The sequence below is a fragment of the Salvelinus fontinalis genome, chromosome 18 (genome assembly GCF_029448725.1).
Source record: "Salvelinus fontinalis isolate EN_2023a chromosome 18, ASM2944872v1, whole genome shotgun sequence".
Classification (NCBI taxonomy): Eukaryota; Metazoa; Chordata; class Actinopteri; order Salmoniformes; family Salmonidae; genus Salvelinus; species Salvelinus fontinalis.
This window is the reverse complement of record NC_074682.1, coordinates 37405753-37415553: the sequence shown is the minus strand read 5'-3', so window position 1 is coordinate 37415553 and position 9801 is coordinate 37405753. Positions and strand designations below refer to the sequence as shown.

At 43.6% G+C, this 9801-nt stretch overlaps 1 long non-coding RNA gene across 2 annotated transcripts; it reads left to right on the top strand.

Moving 5' to 3' along the window:
• Nucleotides 1–1153: 1153 nt before the first annotated feature.
• Nucleotides 1154–8106, top strand: LOC129815449 (uncharacterized). Of its 2 annotated transcripts, XR_008753433.1 has the most exons (4): nt 1154–1661; nt 1833–1919; nt 4597–4731; nt 4912–8106. It is a non-coding gene; the product is annotated as an uncharacterized LOC129815449 (long non-coding RNA). The 2 variants fall into 2 exon arrangements; XR_008753432.1 differs by having other exon boundaries at nt 1155–1661; nt 4597–8106.
• The last annotated feature ends 1695 nt before the right edge of the window (nt 8107–9801 follow it).

The following is a 9801-nucleotide window of genomic DNA, read 5'->3' as shown; positions in this document are numbered from 1 at the left end:
TCGCTGCAACTCCCATACGGACTCGGGAGACGTGAAGGTCGAGAGCCGTGCGTCCCCAGAAACACGACCCCGCCAAGCTGCACTGCTTCTTTGAAACAATGCTCGCTTAACCCAGAAGCCAGCCGCACCTATGTGTCAGCGGTAACACCGTACACCTGGCGACCGTGTCAGTGTGCATGGTTTTAGCAGCATTTAACCACATGCAATCACCTCATTGGTTTTTAGGAGCATATACCCACGTGTGTGATTGAAAGATGAACTGAGGTCTATGCTCCAGTCAGTAGTGGTAATGCACCTTATATTGGTTGCCAACCACCAAATAAAGTCCAAAGAAGAACAAGTCTGAAGGAGGAGAGATTACTAGAAAACAAACTTTTACAGGTTGATCAATTGTCGGAGTAAAGGACCTTGTGCATTTCAGGTAAAATAACAATCCAATGTTTATATCCAAGGACAAAATTGCTAGCATTAACTAGCAACCGCAAGCTAGCTATTTAAAATTGCCATAAAAGTTTAATGCTTTTCGACCTGTCCCCAAAGGAATATTGTTGGTTCAGAGTTTGTTTTGATATTTCAACCTGTGTGTCCTGATCGTGTCTGAGGTGGAACGACAAAAATCAACATGCGCGCGGTCAGGTAACGTTAAGCATGTTAAACCACTGCGGAGGTCACGTTTACTTTTGATACTTGAGTAAAAGTTTTTGGTTTTAAATATACTTAAGTAGAATTTTACTGGGTGACTTTTACTTCAGTCATTTTCTATTAAGGTGCCTTTACTTTCTCAAGTATGACAATGGGATACTTTTTCCACCACTGCAAATATAGCTATTTTTCCCCATGCATCTGCCTGATACAACTTGTCAGTTGTTAGCTAGTAAAGTAGGATGGATAAGTCAGAAGCCAGCTAGCAATGCCAAGTTCATACCTTTTACCAACAAAAATCATGTATGCATAAAAGAGACAATTACCTTGAAGCAGATCATTTTTGGTTTTATTCCAGAACTTCAGGCCATGGAGTAATAGTTACCTACTTGTTTGTAGAACCGGCGTCTTCACCAGATGTCCCAAGTCAGCCCGTCTTCACCCGAACGAACTTCACAGGAAATGTGTTGGCAAAATTACAGGCTGCGTCATGCGCTTGAGGGGGCGTTTACTAACTAGAACATGTGCTTCACTTTTATTTAAATCTAGCAGCAATTTGCAAGGGGTGTATGTTCTATTTATATTATTGGCTAATGTATTTATTTGCAACATGGCCTTTAAGTTGTTCTCACCCTAATCAACCGCTAGTAGCTAGATAGACTGCGTTTAAACAACGTTTGGCGCAGCAGATGCAGGAACTAGCTAGCTAACAAGTTAGCAAGCTAGCTGGCTACTATCGTCCCTACAAGGAATGGTTACCAGCCGTCCTGCGCGCAGGTTGTTGTTGTTCGCTTTAGGACTAGCCCGAGTTCATCTTATTTAGTTAGCTATGGACTCAATGTCTTTAATACGAGGTGTTTTATTGCGAAATGACGACTCGCCTTATCAAAACCTCAACCGAGAATTCGCAACGAGAATTTCTTATCCTAGCCCTGAGTCACCGACTCGTCAAGTACCCGACATCACAGAGACCAGCGCTGGTCTGGAGTGGTTTGAGATGGGCCTAGCGACCTCATCTGGTAAGTGATGAGATAGCAAGACAGGTTAATGTTGTATGTTCTCCTGTAAGTGAGTAGCTTAAGCAAAGATGTTTTTTGTTTTTTTTATCTGTGGCTATAGTAAGAAACGTTACATATACACAGTGCTGCCAGCTATGTTTAACTAGAGAGAATATTTTAACCACACTGCAGGTCCCGCGAGGAGCACAACAGACCAGGGAGTACCGCGGTCTCCTTATGTCACTGGATCAGTCTGCACCCAAAGCTCTCCAATCAGCAGTAAGTGATGGAATTACTGATGCACACTGTAATGTCATCAGCTCAACTGGCCTGATTTATTTCACATTACAATGTCTAAAGCAGGGGTGTCAAACTAGGACCGGAGCAGTGGTGTAGCACAGTTTCGCGTGACCCCCACAAGGTTCGAGCAAGGACCTGTATTTTTCTTCCATGGGCAGAGAGAAAAATGCTAATCTATAGCTATAGCTAATCTCATGCAATTTTTCAAATGTTGCCGTGAGGCTGATGGAAAATGTTGCTGTTTTAGAGCTCAGGGATTCTTGAACGATTGGACAATTTAAACTTTTTCCCACAAATATTTGTAATAATATTAACAAATAATTGTATATATTTTGATGAACCAAATGATAAGATATTACACCATGTAAAGGAATAATCTCCTAATAAAAAATATATAATCTAACTAGATTTGTCAACTGTCAGACACCATAAAAGCATTTCATTTTTACAATTATTGTACAACACGTGTTTAATGACATTGAAAGTTTAATTCTAGCATTTAGATTATTCAAATATGTAATACAAATCTCCAAACGTCTTTTTGTTTTGTTTTATAGCACTATTAAATGCTCCAGGGCTATTTTCGTTAGCATTTTGAAGTTCTTTTTCTAGATTTAGAACAACATTTATTTAAAAAAAAAACTGCATTTATAAAGCAAACATCCCTTAGGTCAAGCACACTAAATACTTTGACTCCATCGGTGATGGACATCTGACAACAGATACTAAAAATAAAAGTTAAGTACAAACATTTTTTTAAATATGAAAAATTATTCATTTGAAAATCCCCAATAAAATAATGGTTGTTATCAGATCTTTCAACACCATGAAGGAGTTGACGTTAGACAAAAATCTTAGTTTGTTTTACGGTGTTGACAAATTGCTTTTTGTTCTTCATTCAAGTGGTTTATACAGTAGCAATTTTTGTTTTTCGTTAGTTGCATATTTGAAAAAAGTATAATTCTATCTTAAACTATTAGGCTGATGGGGTTGACAGTTTATGGTTGTTACCATGGGGATTCCGATAGATTTAAAACAAACAATATATCAAAAGTAGAGAACTTTACAGACCATGAGTGGTCTTGTTTCACTACATGTAATGAGGATGTTGGGGTCTTTGTCACGGATCCTCCCGGTACTGCTGCTCATTCTGTTCACCAGTTCCAAAGGTCTACGTCACCGGCTTTCTAGGCTTCACTGAACGGGATTCATTATCATCAATCCCGAACTGTCTTGTCTGATTACACACACCTGATTCCTATTTCCCCTGATTAGTATGTTAAATATCCACCCTCTGTCTTTGTCGGTTATTGTTCCCATGTCTGTTGGGTGTGTGAGTACCTATGTGTTGGTGCAGCTTTATATATTGTGTATTACGGGTATCGTCATTCAACGAGGTTTACCCTCGCTCTTTTGTTTGGGTACAGCCCAGTGTTTTTGTATACATGTTTGTTTTGGGTGTATTAAAAACCCCTATTGTGTATTCATGTGCCTGTCTCCAAATCGTTTATACCAGCGTGACAGTCCTTATGGTATAGCTGACACAGCTCATTCCTGGTTAATTTAGAATTTTAGGCAAATCTGATGGAGTTGACAATCTCCAGACACTTCTTTTAGGGATCAGTCTTAAGAAATATTCTTTAAAGTCACAGAGAGCTATTGCAAGAAACTACATAATGTTATTTTTTAGTTAATGTCCCTTTATTGGCAGTTTTTATAATTTAAAACACTTTTTTGGAGAGTTTGAAATTGGGATCCTTTGCTCCGGACAAGGGCATTTACAGGCATAGAGCAGACATGAAAATGAATCATATTGAGAAAATTCCAAAAAGAAATATTTTCCCTTATAACATTCCCGTAAATGCACATTTTATGTTTTTTATATCTCTATATCAAGTTTCCCTGCCGGACAAGGATTGTCCCGACTTTCAAGAATCTCTGAGCTAATTTCCTGCTGTTCTGCACATTTTGCCATGAGGCTGAGAGAACATTTAGCAGTTTAAAGCTAATTTCCTGTAATTCTAAAATGTTTGTGTTCATATGCTATCTGGGGGGCCTGTCCTTTTAAGGGTTGGGGGCCCCCAAAGTGCGTGGACCCCCCTGCCTTGCGTGGGCTGTGGGAGTGTGTGCTACACCAGTGGTCCAGAGGGCCACACTATATATTAGTTATTATATTTGCGCCCTGACTGTCTAGCTTTCATTTCAGTGATTTATTAGCGAGCTAGACAGAAGTCTTGAAATTGTATGAATGTAGGTCCATTATCATTTCTACACAGTTTTGATTTGGTTTTAGTCATTTTAAAGTATATTGAGTTCGATTCCCCTTCGGATTGGACCCTCGCACAGAGTTATTTTGACACCACACTGGTCTTTAAAGGCTTGCATTTTGAGACTTGTTGCCCATCTCCTAGACAGGATTTCAATGAAGCTTCATTAGTATGGTGAAAACACCCTGAAATAAAGTACACTTCCACTATGAGCCCACATCTTAGTCTATTTAATACTGTGCAAAAGTAGGCCTACACAGCCCTCTGCCTTATTATAAGCACATAAGCTGTAGGCTACTGAAGTTCCATTTGCTAGGGTAGGCTAAAGGGTGTGGCAACAGTGAGTTGTGAGGTCCTTGGTGACTTTGTGGACACACTTAAAATTACAGACTTTGCAGTTCCATCCACCCCAGTGCAGAGCTGGGGGATTCCCCATAATCCGGAGGAGGATCCATGGACGGCTAGTTCTACACAGCACAGAACACAACCATCCCCCCTGGGTAACGGACCCTCAGAACCCCTGGGTACATTCCTCTCGATGAGTAGACACCTCCTAATGCACTGTTAGAGAAGTGGTCCCTCTTACCATACACAGAAGTGTGGCTTTGCATGTTTTTTAAGTTCTTACTTTATCATCTTGGTCATGTGATCAGCAAGGACAGCTCAATTCACAGAAGCTAATGGTATTTTTCCCTCTGAAACAGCTCAAACTGTCCCTGTTATCAGAAAGAGGAGGGTTTATGCACTAGCCCAGCCAGTGAGAAGCATATCTGAAGAGGACCTATCTAGTAAAGAAGGGATATCGGAGAGGGGGAGCAGAAAAGGGAAAGACAGCAGACCTATCCTGGGAGATCTGTTTGATTAACACACTGACTGATTTGTAACTGCCGCTGACTTTTTAATGTTTGATTATTTCCTATGTAATGCTGGTGAACTCTGATTTGAGATTCTCAATTCTCCATTGTGGATGGTCTTTTAAAGTAACGTACAATTCCTTACAGATTACCTAGTTTGATCCCCTCCTGTTTGTAATATGTTTAATCAGTTTTGCAGTATGTCATTGTTCTAATAAAATATTATCAAAAAGGTTGAAATAGTAGAACATTTAAAATTTACAGAGTGAAATAGTAGTATAGTGACAACCACTAAATGTCACTGTTGTGTTATTTCCTGTCTACCACTTTCCTCTCTCATACTGCTGGGTGTGTGAGTGAGAGGTTATCCTGTGATCTTGTACTTCACTGAGAAAAATGAAACATGCACTAGTAGATAATCTTTAACGGGTCGTGTCTAAGGGGGCATCGGGTCACCCCCTACTTCTTCTGACCCTTCATCCTTCCATGACATAGAAAGATGTGAATAGACAAACACTGAAGTTTTTGTCTGAAGTGGATGTGAATTTAACAGGATTCGGAATGTCTAGGACAGAGAAGGGTAATGACATTGTCAGACTAGCCATCCCCAAATGAGTGCCCAAATGGGGCAATCGTTTTTCCACAGACTGGCAGATGGGCCAGGTACTCTAGGAACTCATGAGTTTGCTAAACAACAGCCTTATGTAGAACTTTGATTTGTATATTCAGTCTGCTTTGAAACGTAATGAATATGTCTCTACGTACAGTGGAAAAATACCCGATATATAAACAAATATATATTAAGAAGAAGAATTAGGGAACCCTTTCAAGAGTATACAGGCCTTAAGCCTTTGTGTTGGGAAAGATAAATTGTTGGATTATTGAATTCAATGAGACTCCTCTACCCTTGAGTGGGTGACCTGCTCATCCTCAGGGCCTATGCATGAAGGGTCCACTATCCCACACATATGGTGGAGAATTGCCACACTCACCTACAAAATGGATTAGGGAGCATATTAACATCATCTGGAGTCTTATCAGGTGTTAAATTTGGATAGTCTGTCTCCCTGATTTTTGTTTTTTCTAAAATTGCCACTATATATTCTGTTTTGCTACACCCCCCCCCTCATCCCTACCACCACACACATTAGACATGGGATTGATGTGGGAGGGAGGGTGGGTCACCTAATCCCTGTTAGGGTGGAGGCACAAAGCGCATGTCGGTGCAGGAGGGGCCAAATGCTTACATCACATCTGTCTCACTCTAATGACACATTTTGATCGTCCTTTATAGATCATCCCTGCCCTTTTACTTCTACATGACTTGGCTTGCTGACAGCACATTGTCGTTCACACCAATCAATACCTGAATCGTAAAATGGTGAGAGTGGTTGGGGCTGGAACCAGGGTTAGGGTGATAGGGTGGCTGGGGCTGGAACCGGGGTGGGTGAGAGGATGGTTGGTGCTGGGACCAGGGTTAGGGTGATAGGGTGGCTGGGACCAGGGTTAGGGTGCGAGTATGGTTGGTGCTGGGACCAGGGTTAGGGTGATAGGGTGGCTGGAACCGGGGTGGGTGAGAGGATGGTTTGGGGGCTCTGCTGTGGAATGCATGGAGATTGACAGGAGGGACAGCAGAGTTTGATGGAGGGATACAAATAGTTAGACATGTCACAAGCCACCGCACACCCCTCGACACAATAGAACCAGGGACATGGGGGGGTGAGTTGTCACTTTGACTCCACTTTCTTTCAGCTTCCCTCCTCACACCCTCTTGAGCCTTTTGGGGGGTTCTTGACATGACACATTTGGCCCTTTGTTTCCCTTGCCAACATTTACCCATCCACCCCTTTCACTCCTTTCACTCTCTGAAAAACATTTCTATCTTCCTTTTTCAGAAATAAAGTTGTAGATGTACCCTATCCTGTGTGTCCTCTTGTGTGGATGAGCTCCATTGACTTTTTCCCCCATATTTTCTTACGTTACAGCCTTATTTTAAAATGGATGAAATTCTTTTTCCCCTTATCAATCCACACACAATACCCCATAATGGCAAAGCGAAAACATGTTTTTTGACATTTTTGCAAGATGTATTAAAAATAAAAGACAGAAATACCTTATTTACATAATTATTCAGACCCTTTGCTATGAGACTCGAAATTGAGCTCATCCTGTTGCCATTGATAATCCTTGAGATGTTTCTACAACTTGATTGGAGTCCACCTGTGGTAAATGCAATTGATTGGACATGATTTCGAAAGGCACACACGTCTATATTAGGTTCCACAGTTGACAGTGCATGTCTGAGCAAAAACCAAACCATGAGGTCAAAGGAATTGTCCGTAGAGCTCCGAGACAGGATTTTGTCGAGGCACCGATCTGGAGAAAGGTAGCAAAAAATGTCTGCAGCATTGAAGGTCCCCAAGAACAGTGGCCTCCTTCATTCTTAAATGGAACCACCAAGACTCTTCCTAGAGCTAGCTGCCAGGCCAAACTGAGCAATCAGGGGAGAAGGGCCTTGGTTAAGGAAGTGACCAAGAACCTGATGGTCACTCTGACAGAGCTCTAGAGTTCCTCTGTGGAGATGGGAGAACCTTCCAGAAAGACAACCATATCTGCAGCACTCCACCAGTCAGGCCTTTATGGTAGTGGTAAAAGGCACAAGACAGCCTGCTCAGACCATGATAAACAATATTCTCTAGTCTGTTGAAACCAATAACTTTTTGGCTTGAATACCAAGCGTCATGTCTGGAAGAAACCTGGCACCATCCCTACGGTGAAGCATGGTGATGGCAAAATCATGCTGTGAGGATGTTTTTCAGCAGCAGTGACTGGGAGACTAGTCAGGATCGAGGCAAAGATGAATGGAGCAAAGTACAGAGAGATCCTTGATGATAACCTGCTCCAGAGTGCTCAGGACCTCAGACTGTGGTGAAGGTTCACCTTCCAACAGGACAACGACCCTAAGCACACAGCCAAGACAACACAGGAGTGGCTTCGGGACAAGTCTGAAGGTTCCGATCGAACATCTGAAAATACACTGCTCAAAAAAATAAAGGGAACACTTAAACAACACAATGTAACTCCAAGTCAATCACACTTCTGTGAAATCAAACTGTCCACTTAGGAAGCAACACTGATTGACAATAAATTTCACATGCTGTTGTGCAAATGGAATAGACAAAAGGTGGAAACTATAGGCAATTAGCAAGACACCCCCCAAAACAGGAGTGATTCTGCAGGTGGTGACCACAGACCACTTCTCAGTTCCTATGCTTCCTGGCTGATGTTTTGGTCACTTTTGAATACTGGCGGTGCTCTCACTCTAGTGGTAGCATGAGACGGAGTCTACAACCCACACAAGTGGCTCAGGTAGTGCAGTTCATCCAGGGTGGCACATCAATGCGAACTGTGGCAAAAAGGTTTGCTGTGTCTGTCAGCGTAGTGTCCAGAGCATGCAGGCGCTACCAGGAGACAGGCCAGTACATCAGGAGACGTGGAGGAGGCCGTAGGAGGGCAACAACCCAGCAGCAGGACCGCTACCTCCGCCTTTGTGCAAGGAGGTGCACTGCCAGAGCCCTGCAAAATGACCTCCAGCAGGCCACAAATGTGCATGTGTCTGCTCAAACGGTCAGAAACAGACTCCATGAGGGTGGTATGAGGGCCCGACGTCCACAGGTGGGGGTTGTGCTTACAGCCCAACACCGTGCAGGACGTTTGGCATTTGCCAGAGAACACCAAGATTGGCAAATTCGCCACTGGCGCCCTGTGCTCTTTACAGATGAAAGCAGGTTCACACTGAGCACATGTGACAGACGTGACAGAGTCTGGAGACGCCGTGGAGAACGTTCTGCTGCCTGCAACATCCTCCAGCATGACCAGTTTGGCGATGGGTCAGTCATGGTGTGGGGTGGCATTTCTTTGTTGGGCCGCACAGCCCTCCATGTGCTCGCCAGAGGTAGCCTGACTGCCATTAGGTACCGAGATGAGATCCTCAGACCCCTTGTGAGACCATATGCTGACATGCACATTTGTGGCCTGCTGGAGGTCATTTTGCAGGGCTCTGGCAGTGCACCTCCTTGCACTAAGGCGGAGCTACCGGTCCTGCTGCTGGGTTGTTGCCCTCCTACGGCCTCCTCCACGTCTCCTGATGTACTGGCCTGTCTCCTGGTAGCGCCTGCATGCTCTGGACACTACGCTGACAGACACAGCAAACCTTTTTGCCACAGTTACATTACATTACATTTAACATTTTTAAGTCATTTAGCAGACGCTCTTATCCAGAGCGACTTACAAATTGGTGCATTCACCTTATGACATCCAGTGGAACAGCCACTTTACAATAGTGCATCTAAATCTTTTAGGGGGGGGGGGCAGAAGGATTGCTTTATCCTATCCTAGGTATTCCTTGAAGAGGTGGGGTTTCAGGTGTCTCCGGAAGGTGGTGATTGACTCCGCTGTCCTGGCGTCGTGAGGGAGTTTGTTCCACCATTGGGGTGCCAGAGCAGCGAACAGTTTTGACTGGGCTGAGCGGGAACTGTACTTCCTCAGTGGTAGGGAGGCGAGCAGGCCAGAGGTGGATGAACGCAGTGCCCTTGTTTGGGTGTAGGGCCTGATCAGAGCCTGAAGGTACTGAGGTGCCGTTCCCCTCACAGCTCCGTAGGCAAGCACCATGGTCTTGTAGCGGATGCGAGCTTCAACTGGAAGCCAGTGGAGAGAGCGGAGGAGCGGGGTGACGTGAGA